Raw genomic sequence first — 12,652 nt, forward strand, 5'->3', positions numbered from 1 at the left:
ATTGTATTTATCTTAATGCACTAGACCTGGCGTCTCTTTCGTTGTTAATCTTTTGGCAAGATATATTAATGCACCAAGACGCAAACATTGGACTGGCATGAAAGACATCTTCTGTCACCTTAAGGGTATTACTGATTTGGGCTTATTTTATCCCTATGGATCCTCGAGTGATGCCACACCCCCTGCTTTTCGAGTCGATTCTCGCCTTGTTGGTTATACCGACGCAGGATACTTGTCTGATCTGCACAAGGCGCGTTCTCAAATGGGTATGTCTTTACTGTTGGAGGCATCACAATCTCTTGAAGGTCAACTAAACAGACCTTAGTTGCCATTTCGTATAACCATGTTGAAATTCTCGCCTTACATGAAATAACTCGAGAATGTTTTTGGTTGAGAGCAGTTGTGGGCCACTGTAGATGTCCTTACGATGATCTTTGAAGACAACGCAACATGCATCGAATAACTCAAGAAAGGTTATATTAAAGGAGACAACACCAAGCACATTGCATCGAAGTTCTTCTTTTCACATTAAGAACAAGTGCATCAGAAGATTGAAGTCACGTAAATCCGTCACAAGACAATCTAGTCGACCTCTTCACCAAATCACTGCTAAAGACGTTTCAGAAGCTTGTTCATGGAATTGGTATGCGTACACTTTATGAGTTGTAACATTGCTGTTTCTCTTTGGAATTGTGTCAAACTCAGAGGGAGTATCCTGAAGAATACTTGCTTGATCTTAATGTACTATTTTCCCCTACGATTAGGAGCATTTTTTCCACTGGGTTTTTGCTACCTAACTAGGTTTTAATAAGGCACTCACCTTGGGCTGGTCATATCTCTGATGATGTCCCATAGACGTTTCTTTTGACTTTGCATTTCCCACACATTTTTCCTTAGACTATGGATTTTGTCCTTACTCGGGTTTTTGCCATAGCCTTAGGGTTTTTTTAGTGAGACTCGTTTACTTATGGAAGTTCCTACCTTGAGAATAAGCGTTGTTCCTTAGAATCAGTGCTAACGAGTTGACTTCCTCAACTTCTGCATGATGCTGAATCTACCTTGAGTATTTACACACTCAAAGGGGAGTGTTGTAAACTTTCCTAGTTTATATGTGATTGTGTAAATTCTAAATTAGATTTGATTCTAGTTATCTTTTCCTATTACAACTTGTATTCCTTGGGGATGAAGGAATTTCTGGTCTCCTTTACTATTATAAATAAAGGCACTATGTATGAGGGATAACACACACATTCTCCTACAATTCTACAAACACTTCTCTCTCAATATCTCTTCTCCTTGCCACTGGCCCCCTTACCCTTGTCAGATAAAATAGGCTACAACAAATCACTCTATTATAACATATGACCTCATTTTAATCCACAACATTCTAATTTTTACAAATGGTTGCGATACATCATCCAAGAAAATTTTACTATGGTGGTCTCGTATATTCTATGCATCAATATTGTTGGGTTTAAATCTTGGTCATTGGATCTTTGACCAAGAACCTAACAATAAAAAACTTAGTGTATTAAATACCTCTAAGCCTGCAACGGGTTCCTACCCCCTTTACCTATCTCATTTATCCCATGTTCATCACGTGACTCTACATATCACAAGATGATTGAGATAGGTACGAACCTGGAATATGTAAAGTTACCTCACACTGAGACGCATATACATACATACATACATACTGTAAAACCCCAGCAATATATATTTAGTTTTCTGGAGCTTGAAAAGGTTTGTTTGGGTTAAAGTGGGTGTGTGTAAAAAAAAAAAAAAATTTGGAGAACACATGTGTGTAAAAGGAATGGAGAGCATGTGTTTGTAAGATGATTCCTTCATCTTTTGGTTCGGTGCACTATTCCCAAAAAGGGCAGAAAGGAATAGAAATAGCTATGGGTTTTCTCTGGGTGTCGAAGGAAGAAGAAAAATGCATTGGCTAATCTTTAGACATCCGAATGGGAATCCGTTTTCGCCTATGTGATCAAGAAATCTACCTCTACGAACGAAGGTAAGAATTCAATGCTTATTTGCAGATTCGAAATTATATTTTAGTTGGGGATTTCAAGGTAATAACTTTAAAAATTTATGTTGAAGTGCGATATGGTTGAATTGAGGGTCCTGGAAGTCTCAAGGCTGGTTGAACAACATAATTAGAGAAGATTGAGGTAAAATTTTACTAGTTCTGGAGTTTTGGAATTTAAGTGTGCTTTGGCTGTTTATTGGCATTGGATATATGGCTTCTAAATGGATTTCATGGAGAAGGTGAATTAAACTGGGGTTTATGTGAATAAAGATTGGATTGGTTATTTTGGGGTTATACATGCACTGTGCAGATGAAATTGAGATGTGTTGGTTTATGTTGGTGCATGTGAACTGTATATTGATATGTTCTTTTTCAGAATAGGCACTTTCTTGGCTTAAGCAAGACCAAGAGATAAGAGTGAACAACTTGTGGAACGAGTTAGTACCTAAAGCTTGGAATATCAAGTAGGGGGGACTCACACCCTGGTTAGTGATTTTCGGTATGTCTTATGTATGTAAATGTGGATGCGGGCAAGCTATGCATTGAATTTTGTTGTTGTGTTAGAACTGCATGTTAGGGAAATGAGTTTGATTTTTTTCTAGCATGTGAATTATGTCGTTCTAAATTGTAATGACAACATGAGAGTGAAGGGGGCTGTGTGACTACCCTGGGCTTCGATCCTCTAAACCTCCAGAGGGTCCTATACAAACGGACTCGTACCATTAACTGTAAGGGCAGGGTACTTGTGTCTATATGGTATAGGTTGTAAGTGGACAATCTCGCTACCCTACCTTGTGTTGTTACTTGAGAATTTCTTTTAGGTACGGTAGTTGGCCACGTATTCGGTTGTCTGAACAAATAGAATGCAGGGATCCCACTATGGTTAATTATAAGCATAAAATAAATTTTAACTCATGCCAAAGCATTTTGTTGTGCAAATTATTTCCTTAATATGTTGTACAAAGGTATATATTTTCAAACCTAGCTAGGGTGCCTCCCGAGGGGGGGGGGCAAATGATTGTATGTGATGCTCACCCCTACATTTTCAGGTGCTGTGCGAGAAATAATGGAAGAGTTGGACTAAGGTGTGCGGTTGTAGTTTGTCAACCTGAAAGCTTCCAACCAGAAAAGCAACTTTTGAAATGTAAATATTGATTTTCTGGTTTCAGTGAAAACTGTCTGTGTTTATCCTCTTTGCTTCTGTATATATATATATATATATATATATATATATATATATATATATAATGTCTAATAAAAACACAGCTTCTCCACAAGGCAGTAGCCAGCAAAGGAGGCTTCCTGCCTCATTACCACCACCAAAACAGGAACCTATTCCCGGTTCCTCGGCCTTAGCCATTACCAATAGATTTACTCCATTAGGATCAACTCTAGGAAGTATCCGACCAAATTACCAAACAGCGTTAGTAAACCAGTATGATCCTTTCTCCTCTACCTACAGGCAATCGCCATCCCCCTCTGTAAGTTATACCAAAACATCTCCTTATATTATTAAACCTTCCAAAGAATACTTATTCAGCATCCCATTCAACTTCAAACATCTGAAAACACCTGAGGTAATCGCCAAAAAGATGTTTCCAACCAATTCCTATTTTCAGCTAAGTGAATTTCACAAAACCCTCAAGTACTATACCACTATTCTCAATGAGACTTCTTCCATCACCATAAAACCTATCTTTGATAAATCCTCTGGCAACCAAAACAGAATCCTGTATCATTCCCTTACCATCAATAAATTCTTGTTAGAATCAGAATGGCAAGTACCACTTTTCCAGCCCAAGCCTTTTAAAAGCAGTAGCTTTCCCAGTCACTCAAACCATTATACCTATTTTGATTACATTCAAGCTTGGACTAACATCTTCTTGCACCAATCCGAAGATTTTAGTCATTCATGGTTCATAACCTTTGACCGAAGTTTCAGGTTGAATTTTCCTGCATGGTTTCCCAGATGGTGGTCAGAACATGGCCTTATCTCTGACCTCATGCCTGATGAATTCAAGCAAGTCTTATCAGGCACTTTCCAGAAGAAGTTCGATAGAACACGTTTTGATGAAGGAATCCCTTTGTTCGCCATGTTCATGGCAAAATACAAGGTCCCCTGGATCCTCCGTTGGAACTTCGAGATTGAATCCAATCAAGTCTTTCGACAGAGAATGATCAAATGGTGGGACAAGTTCAACTACCAGAAGATCATTGAAGTTGTGCTCAAGGACTTCCCCATGAATGCCAGTCCAGTACCCGCAGTAGCAGCTTCTCCAGCAACGGCTTTACCAGAACCCACCAAAGAAGAAATCGATTCATTATCGGACATTAGTCCTTCTTCCTCTCTCAAGGGCAAGACCAAGTCATCCAAATCTTCAAGCAGTTCGAAGAAGAAGAAATCATCAAAGCTCAAGGCTCTAGCCAAAATCCTCATGAAGGAACTGCAAGAAGAGAATGAAGATAGTTCGGATTCAGGCAACTCTTCAGATGCTTCATCACAGTGCGCAGTAGCCACACAAGGAAATATCTTCCCGCCTGATTCTCAAGACCCATACGAATTTTAAGTTTGTCCAGGAATTTCTTAATTCGTATGTATGTAGTCCCAGTAGGATACATTGCATTCAGACTCAGTAGAGTATCTGGTAATTTTGTAAGCAGTATCTGCATGTGACGACGAAGCCAGCCGCAAGTGAAATCAGCAGTAGCAGACAAAGCACTATTCATGAATAGTAAAATCACTTTTACTATTCATCCATCATTTCCTCCACAGTATTCACCCTCGTGAAAGTAACAATTTCCGACAGCATCTTCAGCTTTCGGTTCCTTTACAGCAGTAGCAATGCCAAGCGGGAATCCCGCTTCAATCCTTCAATCATTCCAGATCACCTCCCTCATCTATATCAGGACTCCCCAGCTTCATGTGAAAGGGGGCTTCTTCTCCGAAAGAGAACTCTGCGTATTCACATCGATCAGAGTCTACAGCTTCTCAGCAAAAATATTGTAATATAAATATATTTTAATTTTGAAGCAATCAAGGATGCCTGCGAGCTCCATGATCAGTCTTTAATTTTCCAAAACGTCAATAGACGAAACTTCTGTAAGTCTTATTTGATTTTCAATAAATATATTTTCTCTCGAATATCAGCATCATTAATTTATATCATCATGAATACTAAATCTATTTTAAATTTAGTTTTGTTTATATATGCTCTTGTTATTAATCCTAAAAATCTTATATTGATATTAATCAAATTCTTTGAATTTCCAAATACATACATCGAATATTTCCGGCTTCACATGTTACCTTTCTTCCGCACCCATTTGGTATCAGAGCCAAGTGTGGTTGGTTATACCATTAGTATCTGAATACTCTGTTTATACTTTTAGATTTATTCAGTCTCTTTATAGTTAATCTTTTCAGTTTAACCTTTTAGTGTCTCCTGATCTCCATAAGGTCTGAGCAGTAAGGCGTCACCCAAACAGTAAGTCAAAGTGGATAGGGCCTGAGCGGCGCGCATGACCCAGAGAGCTTGGTGTTTAGAAGCACTAGTAAGATTTTCTGTTAAGGTTTCTGTATTTTGATTGTTTGAATTTCCAAATACATACATCGGATATTTCCGGCTTCACATGTTACCTTTCTTCCGCACCCATTTGGTATCAGAGCCAAGTGTGGTTGGTTATACCATTAGTATCTGAATACTCTGTTTATACTTTTAGATTTATTCAGTCTCTTTATAGTTAATCTTTTCAGTTTAACCTTTTAGTGTCTCCTGATCTCCATAAGGTCTGAGCAGTAAGGCGTCACCCAAACAGTAAGTCAAAGTGGATAGGTCCATTACAGAGGCTGGATTCAACCATACCAAGTATACTATCACTGAAGTCAGTGAATCTAGCATCTCGGAGACATAAGAGGATAGAGGTATTAAGACCTCTACGTGTTAATGGTTTGGCTGCAATTTGCACTAAACCTATATGAATATAATTATGACCATCTTTCCTATGAGAATTAATTTGTTCTGGGGTAAACAATTGGCAAGTCTCATGATCTTTACTAAGAGCATAAGCTTGTTCAACCGTTTTGACATGGTGTTCTGTTTTAAAAGAGGCGAATGCCCATTTCTTTTTATAAATATTTTTTGAAGATATTTTTGGAATATTCCATTCAGCAAAATCTAGACTACTATCTGTTTGAAATTCAAATTTTTGTTCTTCATTGACAATATCAGGTATTGTTCCTAAATTTGATCTAGAGCTAGTGCTGGCCATAGAATAATATATATATATATATGTCTAAACCTATCACTCATTTGGCTTGTAAACTGAACTTTTGGAACTTCTGTTGTAAAAAGGTTGCTTAAGAAATGGTTTGAATGTTTTGGTTTCCACTTAAACTCTGATATTTATTTGATATAAATTTTATAGGCCTTGCGTATTTTAAAGATACATGAGAATATTCATGTTCTAAGTTTGAAGCATACAACTCTCATGTGTTTTTAAGATTCGCGACGCTGTCACGTTACTTTTTGGGTCGTGACACATGCATACATACATACATACATACATACACATACATATACATATACATATACATACACATACATATACATACACATACACACACACACACACACACACACACATATATATATAGTTGAAAGTTGACAACTTTTGTTTGGAAAACTCTATTCAGGGTTATATATAGTTGAAAGTTGACAACTTTCGTTTGGAAAACTCTATTCAGGGCCACTTTGTCCAGTATTTTGTGTAGCTTTATATCCACACAGATCAATGCCGCAGTATAGCGATAATGATTGACATAGCCAAAAGAATCCTTGGACTCTCTGTGTAATTTCAGTTGAATACAATTCATAGTTTCAACTGCAGAGTGCCCTTCATGTACACATAAAAATATCCAAGGTAAAAATTTCAGAATAACTATTGTGGATGCAAATTTCTTCTTTCTTGTTCTTGAACGAAAATGCAACTGCAAAAACAATTAACATCTTAGGTCAAGGCCGAGAGCTTCACGTGCTCACGATGAATTTGGGGGGGGGGGGGGCTTTGGCCGAAGAATCTTCGATGCCAAAGTTAGAATTTTGAGGGGAAAATGTTTAGAGAATTTAGAGAATTTTGCAAGAGGATTCAACTTAGATTTTTGGAGAAAATGAGGTCGTATTTATAGGAGTGTGGCCGGCCCAATTAGGAGAATGGGGACCGACCACATTTGGTGTTTTTTTGGTGTTAATTACAATCAATTAGCTAATTAATAAATTAATTGAGTGATAAATCAATTAATTAGCTAATTAATATAATTTGGAAGAAATAATTTGGGAGTTACCTTGTGAGGAAGATTTGATGAGGATGGATGAAATATGTTTTGAATAAATACCTATTTTGATCAATTTTGACCTTGATTGAGCCATGATTGTCCGCTCCTTGCGCGTAGAAACTTCGGTGTGCCTCGATGGTAATTTTATCCTTTTAACCCTAGAATCCACGTGTCACCTTCATATTTTTCTCGATTATTTTTTACCCCACAACTATGTACAAAAGACTTCCGGCAGATCTTATCACTCTTGATTTTGCAAGAGAAAATTCAAACCAAGTCGAAATTATAAATGCCGAAAACTATAAGCCTAATATTCGTTTTCCCTTTACCTTTTCTTTCAAATCTTCTTCAGACGGAATCTTTCCACGGCCCCTTGAGGCAGCTGACCACCATGCCCTCAGCTCGTCCTGCGATATATGAGGAGGTGAAATCAGCTAGAAAAAAGAACATCGATGACAAGAAAGTTTCTAACATCTTTATGTGCACTTGCCCGGATTACGGTGAATCGATGATAGTGATCTTGTTATGACAAAACCCTAGTTAATAGTTGTAGAGTAGACCATACGTGAGAAGTCCAAAAGAAAGTGACACAATCTCATAAACCATAAAGTCCGAACACAACCAAGGGCTTTAAGGACAACCCAAAATAGAACGTTTGAAGATAGGGTCTACCTCATGAATATCAATGAAATAGAAGACCAAAAAAAAAAAAGCCCTAATAGTGGGAATGCATCACACACTCATAGTTGAATCAAGTCGTAACTCGTTAGCAAGTCAGATTATAACTACCTCATGGAAATCGTTGTTGGATGCATACTTGCTCTTAACCACATATGTGATCCCCCCAACAACAATGGAGTCTTTTCACATTCTGTGGACAACTCTCTTTCTGGAGCCTGTGGACAACAGAAATAAAAATGAACAAAAAAGAAACAACCAATAAAACAGAAAGGACATGTGTCCTTTACTCTAGGGGTGGGTTTGGTTTGAATTGGTTCGGTTTTTGGCCAAAACCGAAAACCAAATCAAAAGTATCATTTTGTTCGGTTTGGTTTAGTTTGTTTTCGTTTTATTCAGTTCGGTCTTAAGTTTGATTAAGGTTTTATTTTTTATTTTTTATTTTTTTTTATTTTTTAATTAGAAAATTAGTCATTTGAAAATAAAAGAAAGGAAAACATATAGAGATTTGATAAATGTGCTCTGAATTCCACTTATCAATATTCTGGTTTACAATTATTTTGCAGATTCCTTGTCTTTGATACTTTATATTTGATAACAGTGTATATGTTTTAGGGGATTGGGCAATGCTTGCTTTAGATAATATATATGTGTGTGTGTGTGTGTGTGTGTGTGTGTGTGTGTGTATGTGTTTAATTATTGATATGTCTTTACACAAAATTTTCAATATTCTAATTTATGTGAAGTTTGCAGTGTGGTCTATACAAAATTCTAATTCAGGGAGTTGGATGCAAAAATTTCACAAGATCTTTTTCAAGGAGTTCACTAGTTTTTTATTTTTTTTATTTTTTTTATGACGTTTGCCGAGCTGCTCTAAGGGTAGCAGAACAAGGCGAGCATCTAGCAAAGCAAAAGGGTAAAGATAGGGAAATGTGCAAGCAAGAACTCCTATGAGACGATCAGAAAGAGGGAACACATCAAGAAGTGTGTCCTAGAATTAAATGAAACATACAATGGTGTCATTTTATAGTGTTTCGGTTTGGTTTTAGAATCCTTGAAACTGAAACCGAACCAACACTAGTAGAAAAAACAGCTAGCGCAACGAAACAAATTTCATCTCTTAAGTGGCACTTGCGCGACCAAAAATATATTGGTCATGCAAAAATGGTAGGATAAGAAAAAAAAAAACTTTATGCGATGAAAATATTCGTCGCGTAAAAATCGGGACGAGCACGTGTGGTCGTCGCGCAAGAAAAATCGAGATTTTTTTTATGCAGCCGAATGTTTGTGCAACGAAAATTTCCACATATTCGTCGTGCAAAGTTTGACTGAAACAGTCAGATACCCTTCAACCGCTCCCATTTAGTGTGCATTTATAAAGCATTTTGCGTGACGAAGTGGTTCGTCACGCAAAGTGCTACGGGTTCTATATAAACACACCCTAGTTTTCAAAGGTTTTGTTTCAAAGGCAATGGCCGATTCGGTTCCTGATTCAACGAAAAGTTGTGTGGGAGAAGGCTTTTGCGAAGGGAAAGATAAAAAGGAAATTTATTGTTGAATTAGTTGTTTTAATATTTGATATGGTTGAAATTATTTTTTACTTTTAAAATTTTGTGGTAGAAAAATATATGAGGAAATGTGTGTTGCGAATAGAGAGGTACCATCGTAAGCGAGTGCTCGACTTTGAAGAAAAAAGTAGGGCTGATGCGTACGCCGAACTTAGGTTTGATATTGGGGGTTTGGTCCAATGTTCTACCAAGTTTGAGTCTTGGAAAATGGTGCCTGAGGAGTTGAAGAAGTCCATGGCAGGGGAGTTATCGGTAAGTTTGTATTGAAGAATGTATAATTATTTTTGTTAAAAAGTAGTATTTTTAAATTACTAATTTATTGTTATTGGCATTAATATAGGTTCAATGGGATGTCGATGAAACCGATGAGAAGCAGCAGAAGTATCTAGATGACCTTTTCAAGATGCATTTCTGGCAGTGGAAGTTCAATGTGCTGTAGGATGCGGAGTGTGGGGGAGTTCCTGATGCCCCGGAGGAGGGTTGAAGTTTATTTGTGTATTTTTTTTATGAAATAAGATTTATTTGGACGTTATATTTGACTTTAATTAATAAATTTATGTTATATGGATGACTTAATATTTACATTAGTTATAATATGTATCCCAAAATAATTTTATTAATTATTTTGGTAATGTTTAATTAGGTTTGAGTTTTTTTATTTAGATTAAAATAAAAATTTACATTAGTTAAAAAGAAAAAGGAAAAAATGAAAAAAAATTTAAAAATATGCATGTTGCGCGACCAACAGAGTATTTGTGATGCAACGTGTTACATTAATAGATTATAAAGCAAACGAAAAAAATAAAAGAATATGTAGACTCGCTCAACGAATAATACAGTAGTCACGCAATTATACTTTGCGCGATGAACTCGTCGTGCAAAATCATTTGTGCAAAAGTAATCTTTATAATTTGGATTCAGCTGCAGAGGCAGAAACTGCAGAATCCGCCTTTGCACCTCCTCCCCCTTCGTTTTTCTTCAATCTGGAATCCGTCACTTCCATTTTCTCTCAATTTCATCATCTAATACTCCTTCCATCTTCTTCTCTGGGTTGATCGAGCTATCTCGGTATGTCTGGTAAGCGTTTTTATTTTCTTAGTGTAAAAGTATTAATGTAAATTCATACTAACGCCATCAAATTTGTTGTGTATAGGGTTATTGTGTGTGATTAGCGATTGGTGGAGAATGATATAGAAGGTATTTTCTTTGTTTTATTTAAAAAATATATAAAATTAATTCAATTATGTTGAAATTATTTTGTTATGTTTATATTATGCTGTGAAATTATATTTATATTATGTTGTTAAATTTGTACGTGATGTACAAATATGTGTTGTGGTGTACGGAGTTAATTGTAATTAACTTCATACTTGTTTTCTTTTTTAGTAAATTCGATTCGAGGATTAGTTGGATTTCGCGCATGGATGCGAAAGCATGACTGCGGTCCAATTGATTCTTGAATTGTCCCATTATTTGGACAGTTTGGGAATGCACAATTATGGTGTGTAGTTTATGGTTGAAGGATTAAGTTTCGGTTGTGGGGATTTCAGTGTCATCTCTGTACGTTCTTTGGGTGGCATATAGGTATTTTATATCTACGTCATCCATCTGAAGAACTGTACCGAGATGCTGTCGAAATTCCTCCACATCGAAATCTAATCTGATGTAGCCGTAAATTACATGACATAACTTTTCATTCCCGAATAGGATAGGGCCCTTACCAGAGGCATAACGTGACAATATCATTTGTATAAAGTTGTTATGATTGTTGTACTGTTATTGTGGTTCCAGGAATTATGGACAGAACGTGGATACAGAACCCGAATAAATGTGCAGATGAATACTTGGATAGAATTGAGGATTTTATTGACTTTGCACATACACATACCCGGATGCAACTAGAATCTGGTGTCCATGTAGGAGGTGTAACAACACGTTAAAGAACACAATTGAAAATGTTCGATTTTATTTAGTAAGGAATGGAATGGTAGAGACCTCATGGGGAACAATTAGAGAATGCTTCGTCTTCAAATGCCACAAGAGTGGGCAATGTTGAACCTAATGTGGATCCTAATGAACAAGTCATAGATATTATAAATGATGCTTTTCCATTTGCATCGACAAACACCAATCAGGAAGGGGAAGATGACGTGCCTACACCAATGGATAGTGCAGAGTTCGAACAATATGAAAAACTATTAAAAAATGCCAACCAAGAGTTATACCTGGGGTGCGAGAGCTTTTCGGTTTTCACGGCCATTGTGGAACTAATGCACGAAATAATAAAGTATCATATGTCAAACCAGTGTTTCGATTACTTTTTGGGGGTTTTCAAGAGAATGTTCCAAAGGACAATTGTTTGCCGAAAGATTCACGCTTGCAAAAAAAAAATTGTAATTTATTCTACAAAGAGAATAAAGCATTGGATAAATGCCCTGTATGCAATGAGTCGAGGTTCAAAATGACATCTCAGAATATAACAACTAAGTGCCTTTGAAAACCTAAGTTGTAGCGATTGTATGTCAACGCATACAGCTATCGACATGAGATGACATAAGGAAAATGGATAGACGACGATGTGATAAGACATCTTGCAGATGGTGAGGCATGGAAATAGTTCGATCGAACGTTCCTTGAGTTTAGTGCTGATCCCTGAAATGTTAGATTGGGACTTGCCACTGATGGATTCAATCCGTTCGGGGTTCTAAACCAACACCACAACATTTGGCCGATTTTCGTATTTCCATATAATTTGCCGCCTTAGAAATGCATGAAAAAATAATACATGATGATGACTCTTTTGATAACTGAGGATCTTAGTAGGTCAATCGATGTTTACTTAAGGCCGTTGGTTGATGAGCTAAAGGATTTATGGTCAAACGGTGTGTGCACATATGATAAGTGTACTGGGAAGAAGTTCACTTTGCGGGTAGCAGTTATGTGGACTATGAATGATTTTCCCGCATATGTAATGGTTTCTGGGTGGAGCACTAAAGGTTATATGGCATGCCCTGTATGCAAGGATGATGTACCATCTGGTTG

At 36.9% G+C, this 12,652-nt stretch overlaps 1 long non-coding RNA gene across 2 annotated transcripts; it reads left to right on the top strand.

The window, feature by feature from the left end:
- Positions 1–1,794: 1,794 nt before the first annotated feature.
- LOC126596028 (uncharacterized) lies at positions 1,795–3,267 on the top strand. Of its 2 annotated transcripts, XR_007613807.1 has the most exons (4): positions 1,795–2,017; positions 2,104–2,174; positions 2,409–2,496; positions 3,082–3,267. It is a non-coding gene; the product is annotated as an uncharacterized LOC126596028 (long non-coding RNA). The 2 variants fall into 2 exon arrangements; XR_007613808.1 differs by lacking the exon at positions 3,082–3,267 and having other exon boundaries at positions 1,803–2,017; positions 2,409–3,069.
- Positions 3,268–12,652: the final 9,385 nt, after the last annotated feature.

This window comes from Malus sylvestris, chromosome 13 (genome assembly GCF_916048215.2).
Source record: "Malus sylvestris chromosome 13, drMalSylv7.2, whole genome shotgun sequence".
Lineage (NCBI taxonomy): Eukaryota > Viridiplantae > Streptophyta > Magnoliopsida > Rosales > Rosaceae > Malus > Malus sylvestris.